Source organism: Meles meles, chromosome 5 (genome assembly GCF_922984935.1).
Source record: "Meles meles chromosome 5, mMelMel3.1 paternal haplotype, whole genome shotgun sequence".
Lineage (NCBI taxonomy): Eukaryota > Metazoa > Chordata > Mammalia > Carnivora > Mustelidae > Meles > Meles meles.
The window spans coordinates 34,932,668-34,946,700 of NC_060070.1; the positions used below are offsets into that span (position 1 = coordinate 34,932,668).

General features: G+C 42.1%; 1 protein-coding gene across 1 annotated transcript in view; it reads right to left on the reverse strand.

Moving 5' to 3' along the window:
* The window catches only part of KLHL32 (kelch like family member 32), a 261,906-nt gene extending 258,359 nt beyond the window's left edge, over nt 1-3,547 (reverse strand). The window contains exon 1 of the mRNA XM_046006175.1: nt 3,538-3,547. The gene's annotated coding sequence lies outside the window, so the exon portion shown is untranslated. The remainder of the gene's footprint in view (nt 1-3,537) is intronic.
* Nucleotides 3,548-14,033: the final 10,486 nt, after the last annotated feature.

A 14,033-nucleotide genomic window follows, 5' to 3' on the forward strand; every position in this document is an offset into this window, starting at 1 on the left:
TTAAAAAAAATAAAACTATCCTAGAGTTTGGTTGAGTAAAGAACACTTTTTCTTTCCTTTTTTAGCTTCCCCCTTAACATACTTTAGGAAGCATTTTGGAACATGGTGCATTTTGTAGCTTTCTCTCCCGCTGTCTCTCATCAGCTTGCCCACGAACCAAGACGTGAAAGCCTAGCATAAATTCAGTGTTATCAAGGTTTTACAAAACCTGTATGTTTAATAGCTCTGTGATAATCAGAGCAGAAATTGACTCTACACAGCTCAGATTTCAACCTAAAATTACACCATAAAGAGAGCTACGGCATAGCTCCCCTTCAGCTCCAGAACAAACACCTGCTATAGCTGCCTGGTCCTGTAGCAAATGAGAAAGTAAGTGTCATCCTTAATGCCACACTCATGGTTTTCTGTCACAAACCAGTAATGACACTAAGGAGTCACTGAGCCAGATTTCTAATGACCGTACTTCCAGAGAGAACAGATCGTTATAAGTTAGGCCAATACCGAATTTTATTTGGGGCTGATATTATCCAGTTTTCAAACAGAAAATATGAAATAACTCTGGCTAACACCTCAGTTTATTCAATTACCTATGGGTACATTTTGTAGCTAATTCACGCTATTCTTCAGGAGCCAGGATCACTCAAAACTACTTATACCATGGGAATATTTTTTATCATTAACATTTTGATTGTTTGTCTTTTTTGCCACATTCTCTAGTGCCAAGCACTGTTGTTGTTTATGTTGTTTTTGGTCTAGTTCAGTCTAAGCAACTAGACACATAATGGACGCTTAGTAAATATTTACTCTGCTGAATAGAAAATAGTCCCTAATCACAAAACAGAATATTTTAATTGTAGTACTAAGCAGGTACAAACATAATGCAAAGGGATTCTCAGTCATTATTACAGTAAGGTAAATTTTAAAATAAATTATTTTTTTTCATGTATCAGATTGGCAAAGATATAAGAAGATAACAATACCTAGTGTTTGGGAGCATGTGGGTAAATAACTTTCAAGAATGCAAGTGAATACAAACATTTTGGATTATAACTTGTCAATATTTATATATATATATTTTTAAATGCACATACCTCAGGGCACCTGGGTGGTTCAGTCCGTTAAGCATCTGACTTCAGATCAGATCATGATCCCAGGGTCCTAGGATCCAACCCTGTGTAAGGCTCCCTGCTCAGCAGGGAACCTGCTTCTTCCTCTCCCTCTGCCCCTCCTCCTGCTCATGTTCTCTTTCTCTTTCAGAAATTAATAAATAATTTTTTTAAAAAATGCACATACCTCTTGGTATAGTAATTCCACTTGCAGGAATTTATGTTAAGGTTTTCTTTTTTCTTTTAAGATTTTACTTATTTATTTGACAGAGAGAGATAGCACAAGCAGGGGGAGCAGCAGACAGAGGGAGAATCAGGCTCCCCACTGAGCAAGGAGCCTGATGCGGAACTTGATCCCAAGACCCTGGGATCATGATCTGAGCCGAAGGCAGACACTTAACCAACTAAGCCACCCAGGCGTCCCTATGCTAGGGTTAGTATTGGTTCACAAACTGGCCCTCGTACAAGGAAGACAAGGAGAGACCAAAGAAAAGAGGCCAAGAACTCCATATTGCTAGGGGGAAGGTTCACTAAGCAAAGGAACTTACCTAAGAGGCTTGTCTCTGGTGGACACAAGACAAGGAGATCTCTGCACCTGCCTGCCAGAATCTTAAAAGTTTATATAGAGGCCTTAATGGGGTTCAGTCATGTGTACCATCCAAGACTATGTCCCTACAGTGGCTCCCACTATGGGAAAGGTGGGCTGAATGTACCTTTTAAAAACAGAAGAGGTGGTGAGGAGCCTGTAATTGCCTGGGTCCAGCTCTCAGGTCAACCAACAGTCACGTCCTCTCCATGATCTTCTCCAATAGTTAGCTCAAAGAAAGTGCCAAAAAGTTATGTGAAAGGGTACTCATGACAATTTAGCAATATCCAAAAGAAAGAGGGAAAGAGGGAAAAGGACGGGGGTAGAGGGTGGGAGAACTAGGGTCCAACACGTGGAGACAAGTCAAACAATTAGGATTTCCAGTGGCCTTAAAAATATTTAGTAGATATTTACACACTGATGCCAAAGACATATCACTTGGGGGGTGGGAAGCAAGTAAAAAATCAATGAAATATGATCTAGTTTATGTCAAAGTAAAGGAAGTAAAGAAGTAAAAGTAAAAAAGTAAAGAAAAGAGCAGGAGAGAGATGTGTGTGTGAGCATGTGTTTTTCCATTTTACTGGCTCTGGATGAAAGAAAGGGGTGAGTCTCAAGCTGGCCCCATTCAGTAACCTCCTACACGCAGATCCTGGGACTTTCATTGTCACACCACTATCACAGACCCTCTGATCCAGGGGCCCCCATATACCTTTGGCCATCCACAGGGTCAGGGATGGGCCTCTCTCATGGCCCAGATGAGATCCTCTCTTGCTGGATCCTGGAAGGTGGTGTGACATCAATGGGAAGGAAAATTCCATACTCTTTGACATTTGACAGTTGTATTGGATTCAGCTGAATGAAGCCTGGGTGATGGGGAGCCCTCACTGTGGTGGATAATGGTGTCCCTGGATGCCATCTCAGCTGCCATCTAAGGATTCTTCTTAACCAGCCTGCTTGTCTTGGCTCCAGGGACCATAACCTCTTGTCATGTCTTCACTGTCTTCTCATCATTTTAACTCAAAGAAGCCTCCCCAGCTTCCCCAGTTAAGAAGATTTGTTCCTCTTCATCATGTTATTCCCCTATGCTGTTTCTGTTTCCGAGGACACGAGACCCTGCTTTCCCTCTGGGCCTACCCTTTTGAAATCCATAAAAACCAACTCTAGCTTGTTGTTTGTTTCCCAAGATATTGTCTCTACTGTCACCCTTTCTTTGAAGGAAGTTTTGTAAAATGCCTACTTGGCTGAATGAGGAATAGTCCCAAGGACTAAGAAACACCAAAAACAAAAACATACCAATTGTTTATCTAGAAATACCCTAGATGTGAAATTTTTTTTTAATTTTATTTTTTCAATGTTCCAAGATTCATTGTTTATGCACCACACCCAGTGCTCCATGCGATACGTGCCCTCCTTAATACCCACCACCAGGTTCACCAATCCCCCCCAACCCCTCCCCTCCAAAACCCTCAGTTTGTTTCTCAGAGTTCATGGTCTCTCATGCTTCATCTCCCCCTCTGATTTTCCCCAATTCACTTTTCCTTTCCTTCTCCTAATGTCCTCCATGTTATTCCTTATTCTCCACAAGTAATTGTGAAACCATATGATAACTGACTTTCTCTGCTTGACTTATTTCACTCAGCATAATCTCCTCCAGTTCTGTCCATGTTGATACAAAAGTTGGGTAGTCAACTTTCTGATGGCTGAGTAATATTCCATTGTATATATGGAACATATCTTCTTTATCCATTCGTCCATTGAAGGGCATTTTGGCTCTTACCACAGTTTGGTGATTGTGACCATTGCTGCTATGAACATTAGGATACAGACAGCCCTTCATTTCACTACATCTGTATCTTTGGGATAAACACCCATTAGTGCAATTGCAGGGTCATAGGGTAGCTCTATTTTTAATTTCTTAAGGAAACTCCACACTGTTTTCCAAAGTGGTTGCACCAACTTGCATTTGCACCAACAGTGTAAGAGGGTTCCCCTTTCTCCACATCCTCTCCAACACATGTTTACTGTCTTGTTAATTTTGGCCATTCTAAGTAGTATAAGGTGGTATCTCAATGTGGTTTTGATTTGAATCTCCCTGGCGGCTAATGACAATGAACATTTTTTCATGTGTCTGTTAGCCATTTGTATGTTGTCTTTGGAGAAGTGTCTGTTCATGTCTTCTGCCCATTTTCTATGTCATTATCTGTTTTATGAAGTGTTGAGTTTGAGAAGTTCTTTATAGATCTTGGATATCAGCCCTTTGTCTGTAGTGTCATTTGTGACTATCTTCTCCCATTCCGTGGGTTGCCTCTTTGTTTTGTTGACTGTTTCCTTTGCTGTGTGGAAGCTTCTGATCTTGATGATGTCCCAAAAGTTCATTTTCACTTTTGTTTCCCTTGCCTTTGGAGACATGTCTTGAAAGAAGTTGCTGTGGCCGATGTCAAAGAGGTTACTATCTATGTTCTCCTCTAGGATTTTGATAGATTCCTGCCTCACTTTGAGGTCTTTTATCCATTTTGAGTTTACTAGATGTGACATTTTTATTCTCTCTGGGAAACGGGGTCATGTGGATCTTTTATTTCTCATTTTATACCTTTCTGTGTTGTTTATACTCTTTACAACAAGCACAAATATAATGTATAGCACTAAAATGTTTTTGTAAATAGGGGCGCCTGGGTGGCTCAGTGGGCTAAAGCCCCTGCCTTTGGCTGGGGTCATGATCTCAGGGTCCTGGGATCGAGCCCCGCATCAGGCTCTCTGCTCAGCAGGGAGCCTGCTTCCTCCTCTCTCTCTGCCTGCCTCTCTGCCTACTTGTGATCTCTGTCTGTCAAATAAATAAATAAAATCTTAAAAAAATGTTTTTGGAAATAAAAAGTAACAATTTTTAGAATCAACCTATAAAGACAGGTATGATATAGTACTCTCAATTGCATTATTGGACAATGGTAGGCATCATAGTCATAAAAAAATTACTTAAACATGTTGGGAATCCTGATATATGTGAGGTCACACTGGCAGCTACATAACCATGTCTGGGTATAAACTTGCCATCAGTGGAAGATTGGAAAACAAACAAATGGGGGTGCCTGGGTGGCTCAGTTGGTTAAGTGACTACCTTCAGCTGGGGTCCTGATCCCGGGGTTCTAGGATCGAGTCCCACATCAGGGTCCCTACTCTCTGGGGAACCTGCTTCTCCTCTCCCTCTGCCTGCCACTTCCCCTGCTTGTGCTCTCTCTCTATATATCTGTAAAATAAATAAATACAATCTTAAAACAAACAAACAAATGAAAACACTTGTCAGTGGATCCTCTACTTCTAACACATGGCCAGAACAGATCCAGCTCTGATGCTATACTCTCTGCTTACTCTCCCTCTCTTTCTCTTTAGGCATAGTGACAAACCAGTCACAATATTTGGGTTGGAGTCTCCTCTACCAGTTACAGTTCCCTTAGCTTCTAAGTGGCAGAACCTAATTCTGAATCACTTGAGAAAGAATATACTTTATTAGAAGGATAGCAGTGGCTCAGAGAACTCAAGGGCTGGGAGGGAAAACCCAAATAGCCCATCTTTGAGAAGGACTGGGAACTCAAATAACATCACTCCATTTTTAAAAAAATATTTATTTATTTATTTATTTATTTATTTATTTATTTATTATTTTATTAGCATATAATGTATTATTTGCTTCAAGGGTACAGGTCTGTGAATCATCAGTCTGACACAATTCACAGCACTAACTGTAGCACATACCCTTTCCAATGTCCATAACCCAGCCACCCTATCCCTCACCCTCCCACCCCCCCAGCAACCCTCATTTTGCTTCCTGAGATTGAATCTCTTATGGCTTGTCTCCCTCCAGATCCCATTTTGTTTCATTTTTCCCTCCCTACCCACCACCACCCTCCACCCTGTCTTTCAAATTCCTTATATCTGAGAGATCAGTGATAATTGTCTTTCTCTGATTGACTTACTTCACTGAGCATAATACCCTCTGGTTCCATCCACATCCTCACAAATGGCAAGATTACAGGTTTTTTGATGGCTGCAAAGTATTCCATTATATATATATATATATATATATATATATATATATATATAATGTCTATATCTATATCTATATCTATATATCTGACATCTTCTTTGCACCCAAGTGTTTATAGCAGCAATGTCCACAATAGCCAAACTAAGGAACATCACTCCATTCAAGATGCAAATTGCCAGGGCAGTCTAATCCGCCCAGGCCAGGTTCTGAGCCCATCATTGCTACATGGTCTATAGGTGGGGTGAGGGGAGGACAGGACCACATGGAATGGGAGGGGAAGTAGTAGTTCCTGAAAGGAGCAGTGACATAAAGTAAGTGACTTACCTTAACAAGGGGCAAGGGATGCTGCACAGGTTAAAACAAGAGCTGTTCATGATCTTTAACTTTTAAATGGAGACCTATCTAAAGAATTTCATCTTCTCCTTTTATTATCTTCTCTTCTGCTCCATTACTGCTGCAAACCACATTCAGGTTGAATGAGAATTGTTATTTTAAGGCAAAATAATGAAAGTTCTTCTAAATTATATAAATTCTTTTTTTTCCTTATTTATTTTTTATTTTTTATAAACATATAATGTATTTTTATCCCCAGGGGTACAGGTCTCTGAATCGCCAGGTTTACACACTTCACAGCACTCACCATAGCACATACCCTCCCCAATGTCCATAACCCCACCCCCCTCTTCCTACCCTCTTCTCCCCAGCAACCCTCAGTTTGTTTTGTGAGATTAAGAGTCACTTATGGTTTGTCTCCCTCCCAATCCCATCTTGTTTCATTTATTCTTCTCCTACCCCCCAACCCCCCATGTTGCATCTCCACTTCCTCATATCAGGGAGATCATATAATAATTGTCTTTCTCCGATTGACTTATTTCACTAAGCATGATACCCTCTAGTTCCATCCACGTCATCATAAATGATATAAATTCTTACAAAAAGTGTTGAGTAACCTACTGCATGGAAAGCTATCTCAGGGACCCTGTTTCAATCATCCTCTCATCTTTAGGCCACTTACCATGGCATTTAAATTGAACACTTGGCAATACATGAGAATTTTAATTTCTAATCTTAGAACGATCTGTGTGGGATCAATTTTCACAGGAAATTCATCAGTATTTTACAGCAGCGTAATGTAGACTAATATAACTGACACTTCTAAAATTCTAATTCCACGGGAGTAATGTATGAATTTAAGCCTGCCATTAAGAAAAAAAAAAATTGTTAATTTTATTCATTAACATCATCCTTTCATTCAAACGTTACTGTTTCTCAGTCACCTTAACCCAAAGGTAAAATAGGTCATAAAACTGTCAAAAATAACAAAAATATTTCTTCAGGTTCTGCCTGTCTGCTTAACAGAAACGAGCCACCACACTTCAAGTAGTCTCAGAGGTGTTTCGCCAAGGAGCTCTGCTAACCTACCCAACACATCCTTGGTAACACACAGTAGTGCTGCTCCCACTGGTGCCCTGGACATCAGCTCTTTCCTCTTCACTTACTTGTTTTGGTTTTTTTTTCCCCATAGCTCCTTTCTTCCAGACCAATTGTTCTTAGCCAAAGGCAATCTTGTCTCTCAGAGGATGTAATGTCTGTACACATTACCATTTTTTTATGTCTGGAGAGGAAGGGTGCTACCGTCGTCTAGAGAGCAAATCCAGGTACGTGGCTGAATCTTCTGCAGGACAGCCCCCCACAACATGGAGTATCTGGCCCCAAATGTCAACTTTGCTGAGCAAAGCGACCCTTCTCTAGACTCCAACCTGAGTTACAGAGAGCTGGCCAATGGGACAGTCTGAAGAACAAAAGCTATTCTGTCCTCAAAAATCAGTCCTCTGATATTTTTATATTAAACATGGTCCTCATCTCTGGCTTCCTTCAGGATAACAGCACTCTTGCCACATTAAAGAGGATTGCCTTCTCTATAGGGAAAATAATGAACATTTGGGCAATTGAACAGGAAATGGTCCCAGGGTTGTGGCTACTGTTTTCCTATAACAGTAACTTTCTCTTGCCTCATCCTTCTTCTGGTAACAAACTCCCTACTTTGACCCCAGGAGTGAGCATGTAACTCAAGTCAGCCAGATAATAAGCCTTTACCAGGATGCTTGTCTTGTCTTTCCTTTCCTTTTCCTTCCTTTCCTTTTCTCTTCTAAGTTTATTTAATCTCTACACCTAATCTGGGGCTTGACCCCAGAACCCTGAGATCAAGAGTTCTCATGCTTTTCTGACTGAGCCAGCAGGGCACCCGAGAATGTTTCTCTTTTTAACTCAAGGAAAGAGAATTTCGTTTTTGGTCTGAGACTATAAAGAAAGAAGCCTTAGGGGGAAGCATCTTGAAACAGTGAAGCTATGATGCAGAGAGGAACAGAGAAGGAGGAAAGCAAGGAGAGAAGAGGAGGTGAGAGAATGATAGTGTTTTCATCCCAGGTCTCCCCAAGTCCAGCTCCATCCCCATACTTCCCACCACTTGATTCTGTGTGCAGCTTGTCATCTTCTGTTTAAACTAGGTTAATTTGAGTTTTATTATTTCCAACATAAGAATCTTGGCTAATATGCCTGTCTTTAAAATTTGTACAATTTAATATGGCAGCACATTAAAAGGGTTTATATGAGGTGTACATAGAGCTCCAGCGGTCTGTTCTGTTTTTGAGTCTAGAGAGGGTTCAAATTGTTCATTTGACAGTAATTCATTGACAGGTACATTTATGTAAAACAGTTTATGTGAGAAAAAGTCCTTAATGATGACCACTAAAAATTTACACTATATGTATAAAAAAAGGGGGTAAAGTGGCATATGGCCCCAGCCATAAACAATAGGTTTATTTGAATGAGTATAGGGAAGGAGAAAAGTCTTTCCTCTACCCTTTTATGTTCTGTGACTGAGACCCGTGAATGAAACTGACAAAAGACAGGTTAACAGGAAAAAAAGCATACAAATTTTATTTGATGTCAGTATTTTAAAGATCTTATTTATTTATTTGTCAGAGAGAGAGCGCACAAGCAGGAAGAGTGGCAGGCAGAGGCAGAGAGAGAAGCAGGCTCCCCGCTGAGCAAGGAGCCCGATGTGGGATTCCATCCCAGGACCCCAGGATCACAACCTGAGCTGAAGGCAGCAGCTCAACCAACTGAGCCACCCAGGCATCCCTGATGGCAGTATTTTACTGTTTATGCTCACTGAAGCCTTCATAGAAAATAAGGGAGGGCCTAAAGAAGTGGCTTACCCTGGGGTCTATCTACCATTTTAACAAAGGGCAATCAATTGCAGGGAAGTGAGAAGATAAGGGAAAAGGAGTTTGGGTATCTAGGGTTGGCAAACTATGGGAAGGTAAACATGGAGAGAACTAATGGAGGTAAGGTTATTTTAGAAAGGTTTGTTTGGGCAGATTCATCTCTCTATTGACTTTCTGTCGCTGGTTGTTCTCTTTCTGGCACAGGAGAGGAGAGGGGGAGCACCTCCACAAAGGGAAATTTATGTCCTGTGTTTAAACCAAAAGAGGGAAGGAAAAAAGTTCCTTATGTGTTTGTTGTGTCTTAACTGCCTTCAGCAAAAACATAATCCTTAGGCCAAAGTGGCATATTTTGGAGTGGCACGTTCTTTTTAAGATTACAGAGCATTATTAATTCTCACTTCTGCTACTCCCTATTCTATGAGTATTATCCATCCCATTTTTTTTCCTTCATGAATAAGTACTCAGCAATTCACCTAATTCACCAAGAAATTAATTATAGAATTGGGGTTGAAATCCAGGTTTCTAGCTCCTGAGCTCTGAGCTCTTTCCTTGAAAGTACAGATTCTTCTAAGTGGAGGAAGGAATCACAAAGAAGACAAGATAGGTCCCTCCTTCCACTGAGCTCTCAGATGTATCCCTCTCATTCACTGTGAGAACTGACTGAACTTTTGCAGACATATTTTAATGTCCTTCATTAGGATGTGAGTTCTTTAATAGCATAACCATTATTTTACTCATTTTATTCAGTCTTACTTTTTTGTACCATTTCCCATGCCCAAAACAGGTATTAGAAAAGCACTTGGTAAATATTTGTTAGATGATGGATATGAGTTAAAAAACCATGAAATAAAAAATATCTTAAGGCACCACTGTGATTGAATTGCACATTCCAGTTGAAGACTATCTAGATGTCCCTTCAGTCAAGTAGATTGGGACAAGATTAGGGAAGTCATGAAAGCTAACCAAGATGTTTGTACTTTCATCAGGAAACACAGGTGACATTCGCTCTTTCTCAGTCTCTTATGAGGGTCGATCTTCCCAATGGTTTGGAGGAAAGTTTCTCCTCATTGTCTAGGATTTAGGTGCTAGAAATGTGGAACACAGCAGGGACTGAAGAAATGGAAAAGAGAGGAACAGTGTTGGGACTACGACAAACTAAATACCCTTTCCCCTCATGAGGAGAATGACCTGGCAGGAAACCTGCTTAGTGACTCTGATGAAGGGAGTTAGACAAATCAGTCTATTTAAGGAAGACAGGTTTCAAATGCCAGCAAGACAAAATATGACTAAGATCAAAGGGCCAAAGGCAGAATCACAGTTAAGGTTGCAGAGCCAAGGATTTGGAGCCAGCTGGTTAAGGAGTCAAGGGTAAGTGGGTTCTTGGCAAATGCAGAGGGTCCTAGTAGTGTTTAAGGGTTATAACCCTTTGTATTCGTTTCCCACTGCTGCATAGCAAATTACCACAAATATGGAGGCTTGAAGCAGCACAAATTTATTATATTACAGTATATAGTTTGGAAATCTAACATGGGTCTCATTGGGCTAATATCAAATTATCAGCAGGGTTGGAGGCACTGGGAGAGAGAATCTGTTTCCTTGCCCCTCTGCCAGCTTCTAGAAGCTGTCCACATTACTTTGCTTGTAGGTCCTTTATCCTCAAAGCTAGGACTTTTGGGCCAAATCCTTCTCACAAGGGCCCCTGTGATGACATTGAGCTACCCTGGTAGTTTGTTAATGTGCAGAGAGAAGAAAACAGACAAATGAACAGGGAATTACAGGACAGGGTGACTGGTTCATGGGGTTACTTAGAAGGTCACCTCACTGAGACTTCCTGGGTCAGGAAAGAGGTCCTGGAGGAAGTGACATAAAAACTGAGTTCTATAAGTAGAGGAGGAAGGCTAGTGAGGAGGGTATAACCCAGGAAAGAGAGGAGAGGGGCTGAACATGGATGATGTAGGGGATACACAGGGGGTAAGAGTAGAGGACACTGACCATGTTTCAGCCTTGGGCCCCTGGAGAGATGGTGATGTCCATCACTGAGGAGGGACACAGGAGGAAGGCAGTTTTATGGGAAAGATGATGAGTTCAGGTTCAGAATACTACACCTGAAAGGCCATCGGACACCTGCAAGAAGGTATCTAGGAAGCCAGTGGTTCTCTGGCTTTGATGCAAAGCAAACTGGGGTGATGGATTTGGGAATCATTAGAATAAGGGTGAGAACTGAAGCCAGCAATGACTCTTTTTTTTTTTTAAAGATTTTATTTATTTATTTGACAGAGAGAGAGATCACAAGTAGGTAGAGAGGCAGGCAGAGAGAGAGGAGGAAGCAGGCTCCCCATGGAGCAAAGAGCCTGATGCGGGGCTCGATCCCAGGACCCTGAGATCATGACCTGAGCCGAAGGCAGCGGCTTAATTCACTGAGCCACCCAGGCGCCCCCTGAAGCCAGCAATGAAATGAGATTGCCCAGGAAGACGGTATAGAGTGAAGGGGGTTGAGAGCTTCAAGCAAAGCACTGAGGAAGTCCATATTTAAGGGGCAGATGGAAGAGTGAGCTCCACAAGGAAATGAAGGACAGGCCAGAGAGGTATTTGGGAAAAGAGCATCTCAAAAAGGAATGCATGTCCATTAACAGTTTGGGGCTTTGTGGTGTGCTTGTCAGTAGTTTCGCTGACATGGTAGAGATGGAAGCTTGTTGGCCATGGAGTTGAGGCATGAATAGGAGGCATGGAAGCAGAAATAGGAAATGTAAACAACACTTTCAAGAGATTTGACTTTAGCAGGAGAAGAGCATTGGGTAGGAGGTGGGGGAGATAGTGTTGAGATTATTTGAGGAGGCTTGGCCACATTTAAACGCTGGTGGAAAAGAGATGAGTCAGAGAGTTCAAAGAGTAGACAGTTCTCAATGGAGAATCACTTGGAGTGAAGAGTTAAGAACAATGAGAGCCAGGGGCATCTGGGCAGCTCAGTGAGTTAAGCATCTGCCTTTGGCTGAGGTGGGAATCCTGGTGTTCTGGGATCAGGCCCTGCATCAGACTCTCTGCTCACTGGGGAGTCTGCTTATTCCTTTCTTTTTCAAATAAAAAAATAAAATCTAAAAAAAGAAAAGAAGAGAAGAGAAAAGGAAAGAAAAGAACAATGAGAACCAGAGGAGAGGTTGAAAGCACTTGAGAGGTTTGGGGTCCATGAGCAAGTTCGAGGGTCAGGTTACAGGACTGGTGGACCGGTAGTCTCAAAGCACACAGGATTCTTTCTCTTCATGAAACACACCAAGATCTTTAATCACAAAGGTGGAAGATACCAGAAATGCCACTGTAAGGCAGAGATTTTTCACCAGGAAGCTTAACACATGGTACTGTCATTTCAAAATGTATAAAGGACTTTTACAAATATCACATACATCCCCTTTCATTCCCTCTTTCTAAAGAAAGATGAGGCTAATGGGAGGCCATTCCACACACAAAAAAACCCTACTCACAAAGACAATTTTTTGGTCAGGAGGAAGGGAATGGAGTCAGATACTAGGTCATAGTCCTGTACAAGACTTCAGAATAAAAGGAAATGTGGCACCAGCCATTGTTACAATATAATCTTCACTGATGTTGGAGTAATACTGTTGGAAAGTGCTGGAAACAGTTGGTGTTTCTCACGACATGGGGCGACAATGTGTGCAAAAGGCTTTGACTGACAGTCACACGTGAGTGTAGTGTTGGTGGTTCTACTGGCTCTCTGCCCGCTGAGCCACAGTTGCTGTAAGTTGGACACGGTCTTCTATAAGGTGCAGCCGTGGCTTCTCCATCTCCCATTGCCTCCAGGTGGCAAAGGACCCAGAATAGAAGTCCACAGCAGAGGGTCCATAACCCTCTGTCCTGGCTTAAGGAGAAGGAGGGCTGGCCTGACAGCTGAGGCTAAGTTAGAGGCCTTCACATACTGAACAACATGTCCAAGTCAGAGGACTATTCAGAGCTGAGTGTTCCGTGGAAATCCACAGTCAGTGAATCGTGGACAGTGCCCTACAGAACCACAGATCCAAAGAGAAGCAGTTACCAAAAGCCAGCAATGGAGGTCAGGGATTTGAAAGATGGAGAGAGGATAGAAAGGAAAGATAGACCAGGAAAGCTCCAGGGAGTAAGTGGCAGAACATTTGGCTGAATACTGGAGAGGAGTGCTCTTCTCAGTGGAGAAAGATTGTGCTTGTTTCCAGTGGTGCAGGATGGAGAAAGTAAAGGAGAAGATGCTAACAGGCTGGCCAGGTCACTGAGTCCTTATACCAAAGGTGCATACAAGGAAAACAAGAGCCAGTAGGAAACAACATACCAGGTTTCCTAACATTCGATCAAGAGCTTGAGAAACCTCAATGCGGGTGCAAAACTGAGTTTGAGCCCTGAACCCAGACTTAAGGTTAAACCAAGACATCCTCTACGTCCTTTCCTGAATCTGCTGATTTGATTCCCAAGCTCTAAGTGTAAGATCTCACCATAAGCTGAAAGAAAGTCCACTCTGAAGCACATTCACGTGGCTCAGGGGTCACTGAAGTCAGGGGAGGCCCCTGATAAAAACCACCCCTGCCCCTTATCCCAGGGCAGGAGTCTTGAGCACGAGTCTTGGGTCCAGAAGCTGCAATGTCTGCAAGGGGCCTTTGACACCATCCCTCCCACTGTGACATGAATGGATGCAGCAGGGAGAACTAGCCAGCCACCTCTTGGCTGTGGAGCTAGATCTGACCAAGCAGGGTAGCTGGCCAGGGCTGCCTCCTCCAGAAGGAAAACCAAGGTCTTTGACAGGTTTGTTTTCAGGATGGCAAGTAGAACTACAGGGAAAGAACAAAGTTCAGCCTGGATCCTGCCTTTAAGTTCCAATAACTTCACTGAAAAGAAAGTAGCCTAACGAATGTTTATGAGATGACATTAGTCATTCCTCCTGCTTTGAGTAGGAGCTAAAAATGGGGTAGAAAGTGAGGCTCATCTTCTCTCCATAGGTAAGGAGAAGAATCAAGTCCAATTTTCCCATAAAGAAGGAAATGGGATCTGATTGAACAAATCATTTAATTAGATTGAAAGAAAAATTTCTCAAT